Here is a 21,621-nt window from a genome sequence, read left to right as displayed (position 1 = left end):
TGAGTAACACATGAAACAAAAGGCACCACACACTGCCCAGTCTGCAGAAGACCCTACAGATAGGGGTTTCCTCATAAACATAGCACTGACATGGCAGCTATTAAAACATGTAGGACAGCCATATCCACACACACCCTGTTACACCAGCATTACTCCAAATGCAGTATAGTAGCCCTTACAGTCTGTAGTCAGGTCAGGCACATCACCCTCCTGTGTTTTGCCCTGTTTCCACAGTGTATGTTGTTAGAGGTAGATCCCCAATCCATCTGAGATGCTGTTTGCCAAACAATGGATCGACTTCCTGCTCACAGTGAATGTAAAGGCCCAACACCAACATGATGTCCCTAGATATTGGAGTGTGTTTCCATGCAATTGGCTATGGGAATGTTACCACAACTGTTGCACATTCAATCAGCTAGAGAAGGGCTGCAATTCGTGCAGAGGCCATCAGCTGATCATGAGCAACACTTAAAATACACATGCTGCTGCCTAAGCACAGCAAGTGTAAGTCTCCACATCCACTAGAGAGGGAGTGAGAGAGGCAGACAGAGGCAAAGAATAGTCATGGAGGGGTGGGAGAGTAAAACATAAGCATGTTTGTGTCACACTCCTACCAGTACAGGGTATGAAACCCCTGATGACTATGTAGTGCTATTACATGTTTATGCAGTTACCAGATGCACCACATAGGTATCATGTTGAGGAGTCCTCAAAACGTATATGTGATGGTGAGTGACATTTGCAACAGGGATATGGTAGCTATATGGTAGGTGTAGTACATGTGCTTGTCTGCATGAACAGGTGCCAGCGTCAACACAGCCACACTCTCACAGGGGCACACACACATTGACACACTTGGCAGGGCTAGCAATACAAATCATCACCAGTGGGATTGCCACAACACATTACAGTGCAGTTATCACATGCATCACAGGGGTCATACAGAGGTTATATGGGCAAAGGGTAAGTGGAGGTGTCTTGAAATCAGACAGCATACTTCAGTATGTCAATGGGGGTTGTAGTGAGTGTGAATGTGGTCATACACATCATACAACACACACACAGACACAGGGTGCCAGTACTGACATGTATGGGTGCATTGCTGCATGGGTGTATCATGGTCGACTGTGCCAGATGGCTATACAAGGCTAGGTGATGGGTATACCTTGGCATCAGGCCACATGACAATGGTCTTCATTGTGGCTCAGGGGTGTAATGTCTGGATCTGAACACACAGGTGGGTATTGTATTCACCATCCAGTCACCTGGGTGACTATTGCATGTGGCCAATGCTGTGCATTGCTTGCCATGTATGTGTTCCATAGTCCATGACAGGGATGGTTTCTGGGATGTGCACACCTCCCACATGCATGTACAGTGACATGTGGAACTGTACCTGGGGTGTCTGACCCATGTTGTGTACACAGATTGTTTTCATTAGATGTGCCAGTCCTGGCCTCATGTGGTGGGAACTGTTAATGGATGGCAGGTTGACACAGCACCTACATTGACAGCAAGATACCGGTATTCCCTGGTGTCAGTGGCATCTGCCTATACAGGGCATGTTTTCCGGCATGGTATGTCCTTTGTAGGTCACATTTGAAGGCACCACAGGTGTTGCAGGTGTCCAGTGGGGAACATGAGGAGGGTGCACTGTCGGCATGTATGTGCCTATTGGACTGATGGTCAGGGTACCATGCCCACTGTAGCCCACTGCAATCACACCATGGTTACTATCAGTGGGAAATATGCAGAGAACTACCAACATAGCATCTGTTACTCACTTTGTTCACCTGGCCTTGATGTCAAATGTATGGGTATGGATATGAACCTCAGCCTCTCGGCTATTTCACTTCTGTTATCCCTGTATGGTTGACATTGTGATATATACTAGGGCCACCATATAAGAGATTTGCAAAACCCATTCCCCATTGACTCCAGTTGTTTCACACTCACAATCACCTTCACACAGGATATGAATTACAAACCACACATACACACACACACACACACACACACACACACACACACACACACACACACACACACACACACACACACACACACACACACACACACACACACACACACACACACACACACACACACACACACACACACACACACACACACACACACACACACACACCAGTCATGTCTGGGATTAGAACTCCTACCTAACTAGTTTATTACACTACAGCCCTACAATGTTATAGGATGCACCATGGAGATTACTGGAATACTCCTTCCCCAAAGGTGTATTTCACAGTGAATGACATCAGCAGGATTGCCAAAGTATGGGGATTTGACGTGTAGTGAGTGAGACTAACCTAAAATACATTGCTCCCTACACAGACATAGAAACACACACAAACGATCCACAATTGTCATGTGTGGGGATAGAACCCCTACCAGAGTTCTATATCACACTACAGCATGAAGCAGTCACAGGATGCACCACAGGGATAATTGGAGTACTCCTTCTTCAGAGGTGTATTTCACAGTGAATGACATCAGCAGGATTGCCAAAGTAGGGCATTTGAAGGGTAGTGAGTGTGACTAGCCTAAAAAGCATTGCTCTCTACACAGACAGAGACACACACAGTTGCCAAGTCTGGGATTAAAACTCCTACCTAACTGTTTTATTACACTATAGCAGTACGCAGTTATAGGACATGCCACGGAAATTACTGGGTTACAACCTTCCCAAAGGTGTATTTCAGGGTGGATGACATCAGCAGTCCTGACAAAGTAGGGCATTTGAATTGTAGGGAGTGTGACTTGCCTAAAAAGCATTGCTCTTTACACAGACAGAGACTGACACAAATACACACACACACACACACACACACACACACACACACACACACACACACACACACACACACACACAGAGTCCAAGTCTGGGATTAGAACTCCTGCCTAACTGTTTTATCACACTACAGCAGTATGCAGTTATAAGACGTGCCACGGAGATTACTGTGCGACAACCTTCCCAAAGCTGTATTTCACAATGGATGACATCAGCAGGCTTGTCATAGTAGGGCTATGGGGAGGCCAGTGTGTGTGCATGTGCCATAACCCATTCATCTAGGGGTTGACACACCACATGTGGGCACATGCAGGGCCATATTCCACAGGTACGTGTATACAGCTGCTAGATGACTACTTCCTTGTACAGTCATGTTGCACAGCTAGCACTTGCACCACATAGTCGGTACTGCTGACAGATACCCTTAGCTAGTATCTACAGTGAGTGACATCTGATCCTCATGTGGTTGTAGCCATTTGGCTGTGTGCTGGGTGGGACAGGCCTGGATGGCTCTTTGTCACAGTCACTCTCTTCCACACATCAGTGTATGTCTACTTTTGGCTTATTATAGTGTGTTGTCCTTGGATATATGTCTGTATTCCTATCCACTGTGTGTGCAAAGCATGAGTGGTGCATACTGAGGAGTGTCTGCACTAACATCTGCAACTGCCAGGTATGTCTGGTCCACTGTTGTTTGCAGACATGAGCTTCATGTGTGTAAGTGTGTGAGCATGCCCAGTATGACCTTTCAGTATGTTGTTGTCTGACATTGTCTTAATTTCTCTAAGTGTGTGAGCATGCCCTGTATGCCCTTCTGTACTGCATGTGTGGATCGATTCCAGGTAGTTTGTACTCCAGTGCAGACCTTTGTGTTGTACACCTACAGGTAGCAAACTGTTTCTGCAGGGTATCCATCAATCATTTGGCAAAATGGGGACAAAGTGTGCAGGGGATAGTGTGTACTGTAGGTGATTGTGTCTGTGCTGTTTCAGCTACATGGTACTGCTGTTAGCAGAGCTATTCAGACATGTGTACTGTTATACACTGTGATGTTTTCTGTCCTCATGTACTGTCAAGTGGACATTCCTGCTCACAGTGATGTCTTGGGGAACAAGGGTGACTGCAGCTGTGTGCGGTATTGTGGGCAGACACCTACATATTCATGGTAGGTTATGCCATCCTGGAGGGGGTGCTGCAGACACTTGATGCTGGGTCTGTGTATCTGGTTCAGCACGTTGGTACAGTGCTGGCAGGCGATCCCATACATGTATATCCAGCAACATAACAGTATAGTGTTATATTGCTATGGCAATACCTCACAGCTGTACAGATTCGCACAGGTTACCCAGAGACCAGGGCCATGAGTCAGGACATTACCCCTATTGTGGTGTACGGGCAGGTATTTAGGCACCCATTTATGTGTTTACATCCGGGGGATAGTGTGCACACAGCTTTGTGTCGGACTTTGCACATTCCATGCTGGCCACGTTCCCACCCACCCCCTCAGTTATTCTCTCCTCTTCCTTACATTATGCATACATTCTCTGATACTTTCTCTATGGTTATCATCCCATCACGGCTGTGTGTTGGTGTTAGTCAACAGTTCATGCAGTGGGACATGGTGGACATGTCACTGTGGTTTGTCCACATGGCCTTACATATGGCATATGTGTGGAGTGTGTTGTGTTGTTAATTGGGTGTCCATGACATAACATGCATTGGCAGTACATGTGAGACACAGGCCCTTGGCAGAGGCCTGTGGGCCATTGCCTGTTGATGCGGGCCAGATGTGGCAGGCCATTGCATTCTGTCTGCCCTACAGTCTCAGACCGCCATACAGTATATTCCCCTGGGGTGACAGGGTAGGTGTGATAGGTGTTCATGCCAATACCTTCTATCAGTTCTGATTGGTAGTGTGGTTGCTGGCAGGATGCTACCTACAGCTAGCAATACACCTGCATGGGACACCTGCAGTGCATGTTGCATTCTTTTGCTATTGCCATATACAGCTAGGGTCATATTGTACCCATTCCTCACAGCAGGGGTACAACCGGGGAGATACCTGTGGGTGGTGTTTGCGTGAGCTGGGTGCATGTGTGCTATGGACACTACTTGCATCTGACACACAGATATGCACTGGGCATTCCAGTTATGCTTGCATGTGCAGGTGCATAAGCTTTTTCCCACTACATCAGTCCTACCTCCTTTGTGATCTGCGAGTGTTTGGGTAGGCAACACCGGTATCCCCTACTACAGGACCAGATAATGTGATGCATACCTGTTTGTACTATTCCAAGGGTGTGCCAATTTCACAGTGACACAATATATACTATATGTCTGGGGTACTTTCCCCTGTGTACTACTTGTATATCTAGCCCAACAGCCATGCCATGTCAGTCTTTCAGATGGTGACACATATTACCACCATACACTTACAATGGCTTACTGCTAGCTTGTGTTATACTGGTGAGTATTGTGTTTGGCACTGGAGTTGTGAGAACTTGTCCATGTCATCAGCATTAGTGGGCAATGGCCACCAGGTCTTACCTCAACATGCATACATACCGACCACTCTCACACAATGTAAAACACACACCAACACAACACACACATACCTGCATATTGTGCAGATGCTACTACCTATCCTGCTACTTTTGCCACCTCTGTGCATCTGTGCTCCACTGGTATTATACCTACACATACATGTTCCTACATGTCTACATAGGGTTGTGGGGGGCACACCTGACTGTTGCAACATGTGTACATCGGATTGGGGGGCACACCAGACCATTATTACATACATACATAGGGTTGGGGGAGCACACATGACTGTTTCTTCATTCCTACACAGGACTGGGGGGCACACCTGACTATTTCTACATTTCTACACAGGATTGGGGGGGGCACACCAGACCATTACTACATAAATAGGCAGAGTTGGTGGGAGCTCACCTGACTGTTTCTACATTTCTACACAAGATGGGGGGGCACACCTGACTATTTAAAAATTTCTTCACACGATTGGGGGGACACCTGACTGTTTCTACATTTCTACATAGGATTGGGGGGCACACCAGACTGCTACTACATTTCTACGCTACTACATTTCTACACAGGACTGGGGGGGCACACCTGACTGTTATTACATTTCTACGTAGGATGGGGGGGCACACCTGACACTTGTACACATTTGCTATGACTGTACTGGTATGTCAGGTACTCCATTTTATTCTGCATTCTAACCTATCATGCTGACTAGAGGCATATCAGTGTACTACAGGTCTTAGCTTTGATTGACTTACATATTAGTTTCTTACTTTCTAACCTTCAGTACTAACATCCCAATGCCTGACCTGCTGTAGTCTGTGTAGGCCTGGGGGGAAGGTTACCCATAGGCATTATTCAGAGGCCATAGCACAGCCTTTGTTTGTGTTTTTCTACACCTGTCCTGCTGGCTGTGACTGTTGTTGGGTATGTGAACCTCCCTGACTGGCATGTTTGAGTCACTTACCTTGTGGGTGTCCCAGTATTGAGGGTGGTGCTGCAGGGCTGCCTATGTTGGATGCACATAGTATACTACCTACACATGGTTGAGAACAGGTAGTGTCATGTTTGGCATCCCTTTTACTCTATGTGACAGTCAGAGAGAGGTGTTATTCCCTGGGTCCCTCCTGTGTCAGTCTATGTGCTATGCATTGCCTCTTTGCCAAGGCCAGGGCATACTGGGCATGCCTCCTTCTGCCTACTGGGAAAGGTTCAGGTTGTTCCTCCTCTGAGTCACTCTATGCCTGTGCAGGCCTTGGCAATGGTGGGGGCTGTGTGGCCCTGCCCCATGCTGTTCCTGCTGCAGCTCTTTCCGCAGGATCATATTGTGTAGCATGGCACATACGATGACAATTTGGGTACAGGTAGCTGCTGAGTACTGCAAGGCTCCACTGGATGTGTCCAGCCACTGGAACCATGACTTGAGCATCCCAAACACATGCTCTATTATAATCCTGGTCTGTGCGTGTGCCTCATTATGGAGTTCTTGTTCAGGTGTGTCTGCATTTCTGATGGGTGTCATCACTCATGGCTCCAGTGCATATCCAGCATCCCCCACTAGGTGACTGTGAGGGATGACCCCATTGGAAAATCTCTGATACAGCTGCATCAGATGCCAAATGTGGGAATCATGATAGCTTCCAGGTCAGCCAGCACACACATTCTTTATTATGCCCTGGGCATTGCACATGACCTGGCAGTTGATGGAGGGGAAGCCCTTGCGGTTGATGTAGACCCTACCCCGCTCACCAGGTGGGGCTTCGATGCATATGTGCATGCTGTCTATAGCACCCACTACCTCAGGGTATTTTGCTGTTTGGTGGAATAGTTGCATATTGCTGGCCAGCGCCTCACGGGTGCTGGGGAAATATACATGCTCACTGGCATGTGCTGACATGGCATCCAGGAACTGGTGGAGTACCCTGGATGTTGATGCCTGTGAGATCCCCATGATATCCCCAGTTGGCCTTTGGAAGGTACCTGTAGCTAGTATTCTTTGACCTACACATACCTTGGTAACCACTGGGATGGGTTCCCCTCTGTTACTTCTGTGTGTCAGGCGTGGCCGGCACAGCTCAACAATTTGCTGTAGGAGGTCTCTGTCTACCCTATAGCGCTCCTCTATCTCCAGCTCATGTAGCTCCTGGTAGGTTACCCTTGGTCTGTACACTCTTCTCCGTCTCATCACTGTGGGTTGGTTGGCAGCATTCACATCCTCACCACCCTCAGCCTCTTCCACACGTTGTTGTATGATAGCTATTGCAGCCCCTATCATTTTGTTGTTTTGTCTGTTAAAACTTCCCCACTTGTATACACCGGTGGTATAGAGTATGGGAAAAACCAGAGTGGAAGGTGTTTGCATAGTTTATAGTAGTGTTCTGGGCTGGGCTGGTCTGCTGCCTGTGCAATCGTCTGATTCTGATACATTTCACCTGCCAGCTATGCTAGTTCTCCTTGATTAGCTTCCTAATACTGTTTTCTCTTTCCGTTGCCTTCCTGTTTAAGCCCAGGGGTGCACCGCAAAAACACATTGCTCAAATGTGCACAAAGCTGCTATTTCCTGGTTTACCTTTTTCTTTTTCTTTTAAAAACCGGTGCGCAGCACACACACCTGCTCAGGCAGACTCAGAAACACACCCTTGCTTAGCTGTGCTTACCTAGGGGCAAACCTGAGCCACAGGGCTCCAGTCCGCTTACAGTATGCCTGACACACACCCCTATGATGTCATCTAACTCCTAGGCTTGCACCAAGCTATTCCTGCTCCTACACTGTTGGGACCTGACTAGCATGCTTGGGGAAAACTGGGATTCACTATCATTCCCCTCATTTGCATAGGATTGCCTGCTAATGCATAGTTACATGTCTCACACTGAGCCTTCCCCCTTAGCAACCACTATTCACTGGCCATGTTGTCTTCTGCCTGCCATTGACTTGCATGGCAGAATAGTGATTTTAGTTAGAATGCTTATTTTAGGTTTATTTTCTTATTTTCCCACTGATCCTGTTTGCATGCCGCTGCCTTACGCTTAAACTGCCGAGATCGGCTAAAAAAAATTTAAAGTAGATTTTTTTTATTTTTTAAGCTGTTTCCAATGCCAATGGCCTTATACTTGGCCATTGGTATGCCTTTTGACTGATATGCACCCTTTATTTGTAGCTGTCACGGCTCCGTTTTGGAATTCGCAGAAATGTACTCGGTTACTAACCGAGTACATTTCTGCAGATTGCACTAGTCCTGCACAGCCAGTTTCCAGCTTCCAGGATCACAGTTACCTCATTTGCATGTATTTCTCCTGCAAATGGGGTAATTTACATACAGGGGCTGAGTCCATGTAGGACTAGTGCAGGAGCACTCATGCACTCCCCCTGCAGGCTATTCTGGATCGCACGGCAGACATATTGCCTGCTAGTGCTCCTGCACTAATCCTGGGGGATACTCTTTCAACTTGTTTTTATATTGGCATTATCCCATTTACAGGTAATTTATTTATAGCCAGTCTCCATAGGAAATCCTGACACTCTACTATCATGGTACACCATCTTTTCCTTACTTTAATTGTTTTAATCACTTCTTCTGATATATTTTTCCATGGATTTACATAATAATATTGTTTCATCACACTATTATACCACACCCTTCTACCTCTCTCTGTATCATCAATTTTTATTTTCCATGTAATAGTTTTTTCTTGATCATGTTAATTTCATCTACATACTCATTTTCTCTTTTTCTTGATATCATCATTTCCCAGAATTTGTGTACTTATAATTTTCACTATTACGTTCTCGTTCTCTTTCTTTACCCACTTTAATACTATAATACAAGTTTAAAAAGGCAGAATAAACAACTTGATTTAGTAACCCCAACCCCACTTCATCTTCACTCATGTACAACACATCTCTTTTCACTGGATTCACTATTGTACCCCCCATATAAATGAAAGCACCAATTGCATAAATTGCTTTTCATGTTTTACTGAGATCATATAAACATTTGATATATATACACTATTTTTCTATTAATATTGAATTCACCAGATAAACCTTTTACCTGAATGATAATTTATACATTCTCCACACAGGACATATTTTGTACAATGCATGGCCACAGGAGGATTTGGATATAAGGTGGCCAGACACATACCACACACACACTCACTACAAAGATGGCTGACATGGCTTCACTGTCAACCATAATGATACAGCCTGCCACACCTGACTATCAGCAGTTGCAAGATCAAGGGCAGTGACATCCCCTGGGCTCAACACCCGAGAACCATCATGAACATTCTCATAGTTCTACATCTTCATTATCACTTCTGGGCACATGAAGCTCTATACCTGCATGAAGACAAGTTCTGTGGGTTCACCTCATGGCACACCCTACCAGGGTGACTTTCCTTTTTCCTTATTTTTAGGATATATAGTATATACATTTCCATGCTATCAGTTAGTGATCTGAATTTACATTCAATAAAAGAAATCACTTGTATGATGCAAATTTATGGGATTTTCAAATGGCAAATTTGAATTTCTCAACAATCTCTCTCTTTTGTTTTCATTATTTACACCACATTCTGTTCTATATCTGATCAGTGATCAACAATTAGCATTAATGTGTGTTTAATAAAGGCTTCCTTTGAACTTGGCTTGGCGTGGCTTGGTGTTACATTTAGTTTATTGGTATTGTTCACCAAGTATCCTTCTTTACTGTGCGCATCTAGGGGTAATCATTTCAGATTCGGAGACAGCCCTACCACAGTGTTGTACCGAGAAATGGTGCAACACCATAGTGACTTGTCTCTACAGTTAATGCAAATGCTAATTGCAGGGGAGTGGTCTATGGTAATTAAGCATGTGCTCTCCTCAGAAATACCTGTGGTAAGGCATTTATACAAATGAACAATTTTAAGTTACTCATCTGTGTATGTTACCTCAGCCAGCCATGTTAATTAACACAGCCAAAGCTCACTTTCATCTATAGCTTCCAATGGGTGAGATCATGTTAGAGGTAAGTGAAAGGGAGCTTAGTTAGTACATGTAGTGGTGGGAGTGTTTGTACGTGTGTGTGTGTTTATGATTGCATGTGTGAGTGTGTATGCAGGTTCACTTTCATCTGTAGCTTCCAAGTTCCAATGGGTGAGATCATGTTAGAGGTAAGTGAAAGGGAGCTTAGATAGTACATGTAGTGGTGGGAGTGTGTGCACATATGTGTACGTTTATGATTGCATGTGTGAGTGTGTATGCAGAAAAATGAGTTGCCCCACACGTGTGTGTGTGTGTGTGTGTGTGTGTGTGTGTGTGTGTGTGTGTGTGTGTGTGTGTGTGTGTGTGTGTGTGTGGGTGTGCGTGTGCATGTGTGTGTGTGTGTGTGTGTGTGTGTGTGTGTGTGTGTGTGTGTGTGTGTGTGTGTATGTGTGTGTGTTGTGTGTCTGAGTATTTGTGTAGGTCAATGGGTGTATGTTCGAGAGTGCCATCAGATGAGTGGGCTGTGGGTGGATGTTTGTGTGCGCACATGTGTGTGTTATAATATTGGAGGGTGAAGAACGCTAGACAGCAGGAATATCATGCCCTAAAAGAACTTAAAAAGAAAATAGAAGAACATTTTGGAGCAGAAAATAAGTGGGTCAGAGGGAGCACTAGACCCCAGGGATACTGTTCATATCATGCCCTAAAGACGTCAATAGCTGCACGTTCGTCTTCTGAACCAGCAGTAGACACAAGAGGCAAAGCTAAAATATTGCCTTAAATCTTTGAAAATTAAAAAAAAAAGTTAGTGGGAGTTTCAAATCCTCCACCCTTGACACAGAAAGCAGCATGTTAAGTAGGAGCCTTAACCCTCTCCACAAAATATCAATGTCGAATGACTGGGCATTTTTTACATAGTAAGAGGTATGAAACTCTAGTGTCTGGCATTCACAGATTGGAATGGTCTATGAGTTATGAAGGACAAGGCATGTATAAGAGGTAACAGAGAAAGAATCCTGTGAAATAAAGGAGAGATGAGAGGGACAAACGTGTGTGTTCATGTGAAAGGAGGCTTCAAGACAAAGCAGAGAGGAACATTAGATGACACCAGGCAGAATTTTTGTTCTGTCACAAACTATTACTGAACTATCACAAATTATGCACCTGGTGCCTGTGTGGAGAAAAATTAACAGATAATTATTTCCATCTGAAAGAACCTAATAACCTAGCACGAAGTTCAGTGACTTCTCAAACATTACACTATGTTAGGTCTTCCAGACTCAAGTTCTGACATATTCCTGAAAAATAAAATTAACAAGTCAGGCACCGATGTAGGCAAGAGATACTGATAATAAAGGGATATGAGATAGACATGTTACTTGCAAAAAGGTTTACTCATAAGCATCCTGACCCATCAGATCATATGACTCATATCCTAAATAGTTCTAGTCTTTTAAATGTATGCTACAGACATCCGTACTACAAGAATTATCATTTCTTAATGAAGGAAAGAAACCATAAACATGCTAATTCAAGAATTAGAAAATTTCTTCCATTGTCAACATCACTATTTGGTAATTAGAAAGCTGAATGGTATCTTGATAATGACCACTGTTTATTGCATCTTGGAAAGTTACATCAATGATTAGGCTGGCAGTTAATACTCTTTTAGATATCACCTAACTAGTGACTTCTCTTTTCATTAAATTTCAACTTCATGATGGGATAAAACATACAGGAGCTGCCTCTGTCTATTAGTAGTACACAGGACAGTCCAAGGGTATATTTTCTGTTTCTCAGCAATAGATATAAGTCACACTTGAATATAGACAGGGATGAACCTTCTTTTATGTGGATGGGGAGTCTATTCCATAGCAGCACTATCCCCTGCAAGATATAACTGTCCTAAACCATTCTATTGATGTTCCAGAAGAGGTTTTACATCCCTAGACCGAGTATTTATGATACTATCTGACATACTGATGGGCAATAAATCCATCAGTAATGGGTCTGATGATGCCTTGTATGCACATACAGGTCAAATCTTAGCAGTCTTTAAAATACAGAGTATAGTGACAGGGCATTGAGTTCGACCATGTAAGACATTTTATTTAGACCTTGTATATTTTTAGTAAGGTATGTCTGTGGGCATTATAGTTGTTTAGTTTCATAGTTTCATAGTTAAGTACTAGGCTATCTGCCCTGGGGCATTTGTAAGCCTAGCCATAGTGATATGGCTTTCGCCACCCCATGTAGTGGTACCAAATAGAATTAGAATACTGTGCCTCTGTCTAGTAGTGACACAGTGAAAATCCCCTTACATAAATGAATTAGTTTACTGTGCCCCTGTCTAGTAGTGACACAGAGGTGACCCCCGGGGTAAACCTATGATCTCCCATCCACTCATCAAGGTTTCTCTTGAAGAGTGTCAGTGAGGGGCTCTGCCTAACATGAACTGGGATTCTGTTCCAGAGCATGGGAAGCCTCTAGGTTATGAATCTATCCCTCCAGCATGTTCTATTCATACTTGTGCCGAGGTTTAAGTCTTTGGCTCTTGTGGTTCTGATGGATTTGGATCTTTTGAGGTGGAGCATGTCCATCAGATCCTGATTGGACATGGCCTTGTATGTCAGGCACAGATCACCTCTGAGCAGGCAGTATGCTACTGAATAGAGCTGCAGTTTCTTTAGTCTGGCAGAATAAGACATATGTTGGAGACCCTTGATCCTCTTGGTGAGGTACTTTTGTGGTCTCTCCAGCTGCTGCAGGTGCCGGGTGAGGTACATACCAAATGGGGCATTGTACTCAATCATGGGTCTGATAAGGGAGGAGTATAGGGTACAATGGCCTCCTTTGATCTGGATGTGAATCCCTTCATGATAAGGTGGGCAAGGTAGAATGTCTTTCTAACCACTTTGGCAACGTGGGTGTCAAATGAGAGGTCGCTGTCGACTTGAGTCCCCAGGTCTCTGATTACTTTTTCCGAACTCAGTGGGTTACTGTCTATGTGATAATTTGTGGGTACCTTGTTTTTCCCAAAGGGGATGACTATACATTTTTTGGCATTTAGTTTAAGGCCATGATTCCGGCACCAGTTGTCCGTTTATATGCGGCCATTTTGTAGGATGTATGTGTCAGCTGGTGTATCGACTATGGTGCCTAGTTTGCAGTCATCTGCGAACTTCATCAGCCACAACCCTCCCATGTTTGCTTTAACATCTGAGAAATAAATGCCGAACAAGAGGGGTCCCAGGACAGAGCCCTGTGGGACACCACTTGTGACTGGCTTTGAGTCTGACAAGGCTCCAGCGATTTTGACTTTATGGGTTCTGTCCTTTAGCCAGTTTGCAACCCATCTAGTGACATATGGGTTTACATTTAAGCTGCTAAGCTTATCTATGATGCCTGAGTGGGGTATTGTGTCAAAGGCCTTAGCTAAGTCCAGGTAGGCTGTATGGACTGCTTTGCCCTCATCAATGGCTCTAGTGACTGTTTTGAAAAAATCAACCAGGTTCAAAAGGCAGGATCTGCCCTTTACAAAGCCGAACTGGGTGGGATCAAGTGTCTGTAGGTCCCCAATGTCTCTGTTTATGAGTTCCATAATGATTCTTTCCATAGCTTTGCAGACCAAGCTGGTTAAGCTTATGGGGTGGTAGTTTCCAGGGTCTGTAGAGATGCCTCCTTTGTGGAGTGGGACCACTGTTGCTGTACACCAGTGTTCAGGTGCATATCCTGTGGTAAGGCTAAGGTTAAATAGCATTTGTATGTGCGGGTTAAGCTCCTCTTGGAGTTCACATAGCATGCAACCCGGGATGCCGTCAGGTCCCATTGATGCTGTGTTTTTAGCTTTGCTGAGGGCTGCTCTCACCTGGACATCTGAGATGACAGGGATATTACATTCAGCTGAGATAAGTATTTCATCTTTTGGGGGTGAGGGAGGGGAGAAATTTGCACTGAACCTGTCAAACAGAATGTTGGCAATATCTGTGGGTTCAGTGTATTTTTTGTCATTGTGAACTAACTCTGAGCATATCTGAGGGTTTCTGCCCAGGTTTCTAACATAGCTGAAGAAGGCCTTGTGGTTATCTTTAGTGTCCTTAGCGATTTTTCTCTCAAAGTTGGCCTTGGATGTTTTTATGAGGGAAGATAGCTTTCTGCTAGTGTTGATCAGAGATGCCTTCCCTTTATGGGATTTAGCTCTGTCATGCAGTAGCTTCCTTCTTTTGTTATACAATTTGTTTATGGCTGAGGTCCACCAGACAGGACACTTGCCCTTGGTGGAGAAGGTCTTGGATTTATTTGGGATTGCATGATCCATGCATTCTTGGAGATGTCCATATAACGCATTTGTGAAGGATTCAGCATTGTGGGATGTAGTTTCCACTGGCCCAGTGGGCTTAAAAGATACCATCTCAGTCTTAAGAAGAGTGAAGTCGGCTTTTGAGAAGTTTTTCACTATAGTCTTTTGTGCTGGGGGTGTAGGTGGGATATGTGTATCCAGGGTGATTAGTTTGTGGTCAGATCTCACTAGTGAGGGGTATACTTCCGATGTGGAGCATTTTGTCCCCATGTTTGTGATGATCAGGTCTAGTATATTATCTCCCCTAGTGGGAGATGTGACTAGCTGTTCCAGTGCATTTGAATTTATGAATTCCAGGAACCTCTGGGCCAGGGTGTTAGGGCTAGAATAATGCACCCAATCTATGTTAGTGTAGTTGAAATCTCCCAGTATGATGGTATTTGGTGATACATTGATATCCTCCAGTGTCTTCAGGAAGGCTGAATGGGGTTCCTGAGATTGGGAGGGTGGTCTGTAACATGCTACCAGTTGTACAGCAGTATTGCCTATGGTTAGTTGCACCTGTATGGACTCCGATGCTTCATGTGTTGCTACTAACCTGGAGGTGTGGGTGTCCTTGATGAATATGGACACTCCCCCTCCCTTTGTGGTTCGGCCCGGGTTTTGGGGTCGAAAAGCATGATACAAGGTATAGCCTAGTAGTGCTGGGGTGCTCTCAGGAGCCTTGAACCAGGTTTCCATTACTGCACAGACGTCGATGTTCTCCATACTGAGGAGTGCTTCAAGAGCCTGCATCTTGAGATTTAGACTACTGGCATTGAGCAGCATTACCCTTAGTTTTTTTCCATTTTTGTTTTCTAAGGAGGTGGGTTTGTCTTTTGAGCCTTGCCTAAAAAAGGCACTATGGGGGTGGCAAGTGCCTTAGCCAATATCCGGAAGCCCAGTGGTGACAGGTGTAAGCTGTCCCTTGCGAAGCAGCGTGGCTTGTCCAACATGTCATCCCAAGCAGACAGACATTGGACCCCCTTAGAATGACACCAGTACTTGAGCCAATTATTAAAGCTGATCATCTTGTCATTGTATTGAGGCATCATTCTTGGTGAGGGCAAGATGCTGCTCAGGGTCAGGGTTATACCAGCCTGGGCTACATAATCAGAGAGCTCCTCTATGTCTCTTTTCATGTAGTCCAGGGAGGTACGTCTCAGGTCATTCACGCCAGCATGGACAATGACGGAGTCATATTTGTACTTGCTTTGGAGTGACCTGAGTGCGTGTGTTATGTGGCGGATCCTAGCTCCCGACAGGCAGCTCACAGTCACCCTCTCCTTGCTCAGCCTGGTAAGCGGGACATCAGTGTGTCTGACTATAGAGTCACCTATTACTAGTGTATCAGGCATGGTGTTTGGCCTTAAGGGCTGTGATTGCTTGACACACTGATTTATTGAAGTATGTGTTGCATGTGTTATGTTTTGAGGTGGTGGATTTTTGGGTGTCTGCTTCGGGGGCCTCTGTTGTTTTGGTAAGTTTTTTATTAGAGCCTCCGAGTATGTCTTTGTGTTGTTATGTGATTGGTTTGCAGTTGGGGTAGGTCTATGTGGGACTGGATTTGTTGTGTGTGTGGTTACCATCTCCTCCTGTCTGGTCTTGCCAGCCTTGACTTGAGAGAGTTCGGCCTCCAGTTTGGCTATATAGTTGCATCTCTCACATGTATTTGTGTTTGTTGGGAGGAGGAGAGGGTTGTCTGTGTACATGAGACAATTGTAACATTGTCTCAAGATTCCCAGATTAACCAGCTGAACTGGAGAGGATGCCAGCACTCTACCACTTGACATGCTAGAATAGTATAAGGGAGTGCTGTGCCTTTAAGAGAAGTGGGTATTCACAGGGGTGGATGTAGTGCTTACTTTAGTTTGAGAGTGCTTACTTATAAGAGAGGCTTTGAGAACAAGTGCTAGGCTTATAATATAGCGAGTAGACTGATTATACAAAGAGTAGAGCTTTCTTAAGGGAAAATTTGAAGAGCAGACTTGGCGGAACCAGAAGAAGTTTAACCTTGTTTATCCGGTGCTGCGCTATGCGCACAGTCGCGCAAAGCTGTGCAAACACGGATTTTAAACAGGGAACTTCAAAAGAGCTAGAAATGGTCCAAAACAACCAATTACTACAGCTCTTGTGCTGGGGTCACTTCCCTCAAGGACAGGTAGGCTGCTCAAGGCTCCCCACTCCCACTGGTGAGCAAAGAAACTTCCTTCTATCCAAGTAAGGTAATGGACAACACAGGAACTACACCACAGCCCAGAATACAGCAAGGCCTGTAAACTGGTCTAAACTAGTTGAGGAGAGGCAGGAAAATAAGGATTATTTTTTTTTTTTTGTTTTTAGATAGAAAACACACAGAAATGCAGAAACAGCAATAAATCAGTTGTACAGGCTAGCACACTTTAGTGGGCAGCCTCAACAGTTAAATTAAATAGCAAACAAACAAATTTTCGATCAAAATTCGACTAAATGTAACTTTAAGTGCAGATAGTATTAAATGCAGTAAACAGCTAAAAAAACAGTTAAAGCTTGCTTGAGGTAAGTACTAGAAGGTAATTCAAGTAAAAAAAAAACAGCAGGATACTTAAATCAAGAAAGTAGTCGCTTTTCTGAGTTCTCTGTTGCTAGGACCACTCTGCAGGACCACGTGGAGCTGTGTCTGAGTAGTATAGCCGGAAAAAAATGCCAGAGGCGGATTTTAAACAGGGAACTTCAAAAGAGTTAGAAATGGTCCAAAACAACCAATTACTACAGCTCTTGTGCTGAGGTCACTTCCCTCAAGGACAGGTAGGCTGCTCAAGGCTCCCTACTCCCACTGGTGAGCAAAGAAACTTCCTTCTATCCAAGTAAGGTAATGGACAACACAGGAACTACACCACAGCCCAGAATACAGCAAGGCCTGTAAACTGGTCTAAACTAGTCGAGGAGAGGCAGGAAAACAAGGATTATTTTTTTTTGTTTTTTTGTTTTTAGATAGAAAACACACAGAAATGCAGAAACAGCAATAAAGCAGTTGTACAGGCTAGCACACTTTAGTGGGCAGCCTCAACAGTTAAATTAAACAGCAAACAAACAAATTTTCGATCAAAATTCGACTAAATGTAACTTTAAGTGCAGATAGTATTAAATGCAGTAAACAGCTAAAAAAACAGTTAAAGCTTGCTTGAGGTAAGCACTAGAAGGTAATTCAAGTAAAAAAACAGCAGGATACTTAAATCAAGAAAGTAGTCACTTTTCTGAGTTCTCTGTAGCTAGGACCACTCTGCAGGACCACGTGGAGCTGTGTCTGAGTAGTATAGCCAGAAAAAAACGCCAGAGGTGGATTTTAAACAGGGAACTTCAAAAGAGCTAGAAATGTTCCAAAACAACCAATTACTGCAGCTCTTGTGCTGAGGTCACTTCCCTCAAGGACAGGTAGGCTGCTCAAGGCTCCCCACTCCCACTGGTGAGCAAAGAAACTTCCTTCTATCCAAGTAAGGTAATGGACAACACAGGAAATACACCACAGCCCAGAATACAGTAAGGCCTGTAAACTGGTCTAAACTAGTCGAGGAGAGGCAGGAAAACAAGGATTTTTTTTTTTGCATGTGTTGTTGCATGTGTCTGGACAGATATTTGGCAAAGGAGGCATTATATTCAATGACTGGCCTAATAAGGGATGAGTAAAGGGGAAGAATGACATCCCTAGATCTATGCACAATCCCTTTGTTTGTAAGCTGTGCAATATAAAAGGATTTCTTACAAAAATGGACACATGCTGATCAAAAGTTAGATCAGTGTCCACATAAGTTCCCAAATCCTGAACAACTGGATTAACTCTTAGGGCATATTGTCAATGTGGTAGTTCCATGTGGGAGATGACTTTCCAAAGGATATAATAATGTATTTTTTGGCATTTAGCTTCAGTCCTTAATTTTGGCATCAGTTATTTATTTTGGACAAACCTTCCTGCAGGATGTCTAAGCCATTTGGAGATTCAATGACTGCACTTAGCTTGCAGTCATCTACAAACTTAATCAGCCTGAGCCCTTTGATATTAGCTTTTACTTCATAAAAGTATATGCCAAACAGAAGAGGCTCCTTATACAAGTCCGTGTTAGGGTTTCTTCTCTCTACTATTTTTGATTCCCTAATCTTTTGCATTAAAGACTTAGTGAATAGAGACCCCCCTGCACCTCCCCTTACACCCTTTTACTTTTTATACATGCACACACACACACACACACACACACACACACACACACACACACACACACACACACACACACACACACACACACACACATAAATACTAACAACAAGGTCAAGCAATGGGAAGGACAGGAGAAAACCCCTAATACAGTGCACAGTGGTGCTGCACAACCAGTGATGCTGTAGTATCTACATTACACCAAGACCTACAAGAAATGCTGGCCTCTGACAAATGTGCACAGACAGCTAAATCCCAATCAAATGGCCATCAAACAGGAGTAGGGGAGACAAGTGCAATGCATCCATTTTAGAAAATAAATTCTCACAAGGGTGGAGGACAACAATACTAGTTTCTGTATATAAAACGGTCATTAAAAACTGATAGCTCTTAAAAGCTCCTCATAAAAGATCTATAAATACTTATGTCCAATCAAATAAGAGAGTGTCTACAGAGCAACATCTTAGTACCCAGTTATAACCTTCCTGAAACAATAAGACCAGTGACAGAGCATTTTCTTAGCCTTCTGTAATATTTGATCATGTAAATCTGGGTCCATCTTTCACAATTTACAAGTGAAAATTCCATATCTTTAAAACAAGTGATGGTAAGAAAAACACTTGAATTTGTTTGTTGATCAGTCAAAAGCCTTTGATAACAAATTAAATATCTGTATATTATTGAAGCTCTTATCTGTGGATAATGACATCTGTTTTAAGATGAATATGGTTCCATCTTTCAGTTAGTCAAAGTATGACAAAAGTTGTTACTTCTTTTTCTGGTTCCCTTTTATAAAGGGGGATATGCCACAATGTCAGTTTTAGAATCCTCTGCTGATCTCAGTAGTGCTGGACACAACCTTGCTCTGAAGTCAATCACAATAGCTTATACAAATGATATGACTCTATTTTCTGCTGACCAAATCAGGGATTCTGCTTTGTCCAAACTGCAAAATGAATTGAATGGAATTCAAGATTATCAATATCCATAAATTAGACCTTAGCTATTTCTTTTTCCTCTGACTCACCATAAATAAGATCATAGATCAAGAAATTATATCAGCCGAATAGTCTGATAGCATTTCTGTCCAGGGTGAAAAAAATCAACACTCATTTCAAATCTGCTCTCATGATGTTGACAGATTGAATAATCCATTTTTTCCAAGAGTCGTCTCCTTCTATTCTTCACTATCTTTTTTAGGAGAAAATTTTTATAGGGGACATTTTTATATACAGAAATTTGAGTTTCTACTACTCTCTCTTACAGTTTTGCCTGGGTTATACATCAGTGCAACTTTTACGTGTTAGCAACATGTTTGGGGAGGAAAAAAGGCCAGTTAGTTGTCTTGAGCTAGAAAATATATCATAAAATTACTTCTGGAATTTTGCTCATGGCTTCTCAACATAGTGTTGTAAGGTTTATTCCTCTTTAGCTATCACCACCAAACCTTTATTTCAGTATGCCTAAAACAGGTTTGCACAGTACTCTGCACTGACTACACTTTCCTATAATGTGTTAGAACTTTATGCATTGCCTTGTACTATACCATGATAGTCACTGTGGTTGTCTGCACAATCGTGCAGAACTAGTTTGCCCATATGTAAACATTTGCATGTCTGCAGGTGTTCATACTGCTTTACATGGTTTCTGGCCAGCAACACTATTGTATCTGTATAAGTGAGATGTGTGGCATGTATATGCAAATAGCACTGCTGCTTATCACGCAAACAGATAATCTCTGTGTAGAATTTGCGCTAAGCCTACACAAAGTTTAGTGAATCCTCAAGATACTGTATTCACAGTGTGCACTGTGTACTAGCTATGGTCTTGATTTATTAAATTGCATTATTAACAATTGCCATGAATCCTACATCAGTAAAAGTCAGTGTTTTTCTTTAAAAGAGGAGAGATGGCTTTATTCTGTGCTTGGTCAATGACAGAACCTATATCTACCAGTGTCTCATAAATGACATTTCACTCCACTAGGACTTTGTTCATCATCATCATCATCATCATCATCATCATCATCATCATCATCATCATCATCATTGTATGCTCGATGTGAAATTCAGGAAGTCAAACACTGATTTTTTTTTCATTTTAAACATAGCACAGTTGCATTTACTAATATGTTTTTTTTTCCAGAAAAATACATCAGTGCACTAGATACATACTATTGTCATAGGCGAGGTGTCTGCAGAATATGTGTGTGTGTGAATGCACACAAGTCTTGTACAGCTAGGGTACTTGTCGATTATCCTGGCACAGAAGTATGACATCACATATAACACTGGCAATAGCAACTTGAAGTGAAAACTGACAGACTATATGGTACAATGTCTAATGCAAGTCACCCACCACCCCACCCACCTCATCACCACCGCTGACCCATGATGTTGCCAAGTCAGTGATCCACAAACATCAGAGAAGAGAGGATGTGAGTCTCTTTATGGGACATAGCCATATGTTGTCTTCAAACCATGCAATGCATGCGCTTATTTTATTTGTTTATTTTTCCGTAATATAACATTTGCTTACCAGATTGGTGGGCTGTAACTTGGACCCTTTTCAGTCACAAACTGAGCCAAGAGGCATTATTACAGAATACAAATATTACAGTATTTTTTCACAAAATGTGCAAAGATTCTTACACATATCAGAGATTACATTTCTAACCTGTATGCTGCAATACAGAGTAACCTGTATGCTGCAATGCAGAGTCAGAAGTGCATGCAGATGAAAATACAGAAAGGCTGAAAATCATGTAT

This window comes from Protopterus annectens, chromosome 17.part0 (genome assembly GCF_019279795.1).
Source record: "Protopterus annectens isolate FY-2018-M chromosome 17.part0, PAN1.0, whole genome shotgun sequence".
NCBI classification, from domain to species: domain Eukaryota; kingdom Metazoa; phylum Chordata; order Ceratodontiformes; family Protopteridae; genus Protopterus; species Protopterus annectens.
This window is presented reverse-complemented; position numbering follows the sequence as displayed.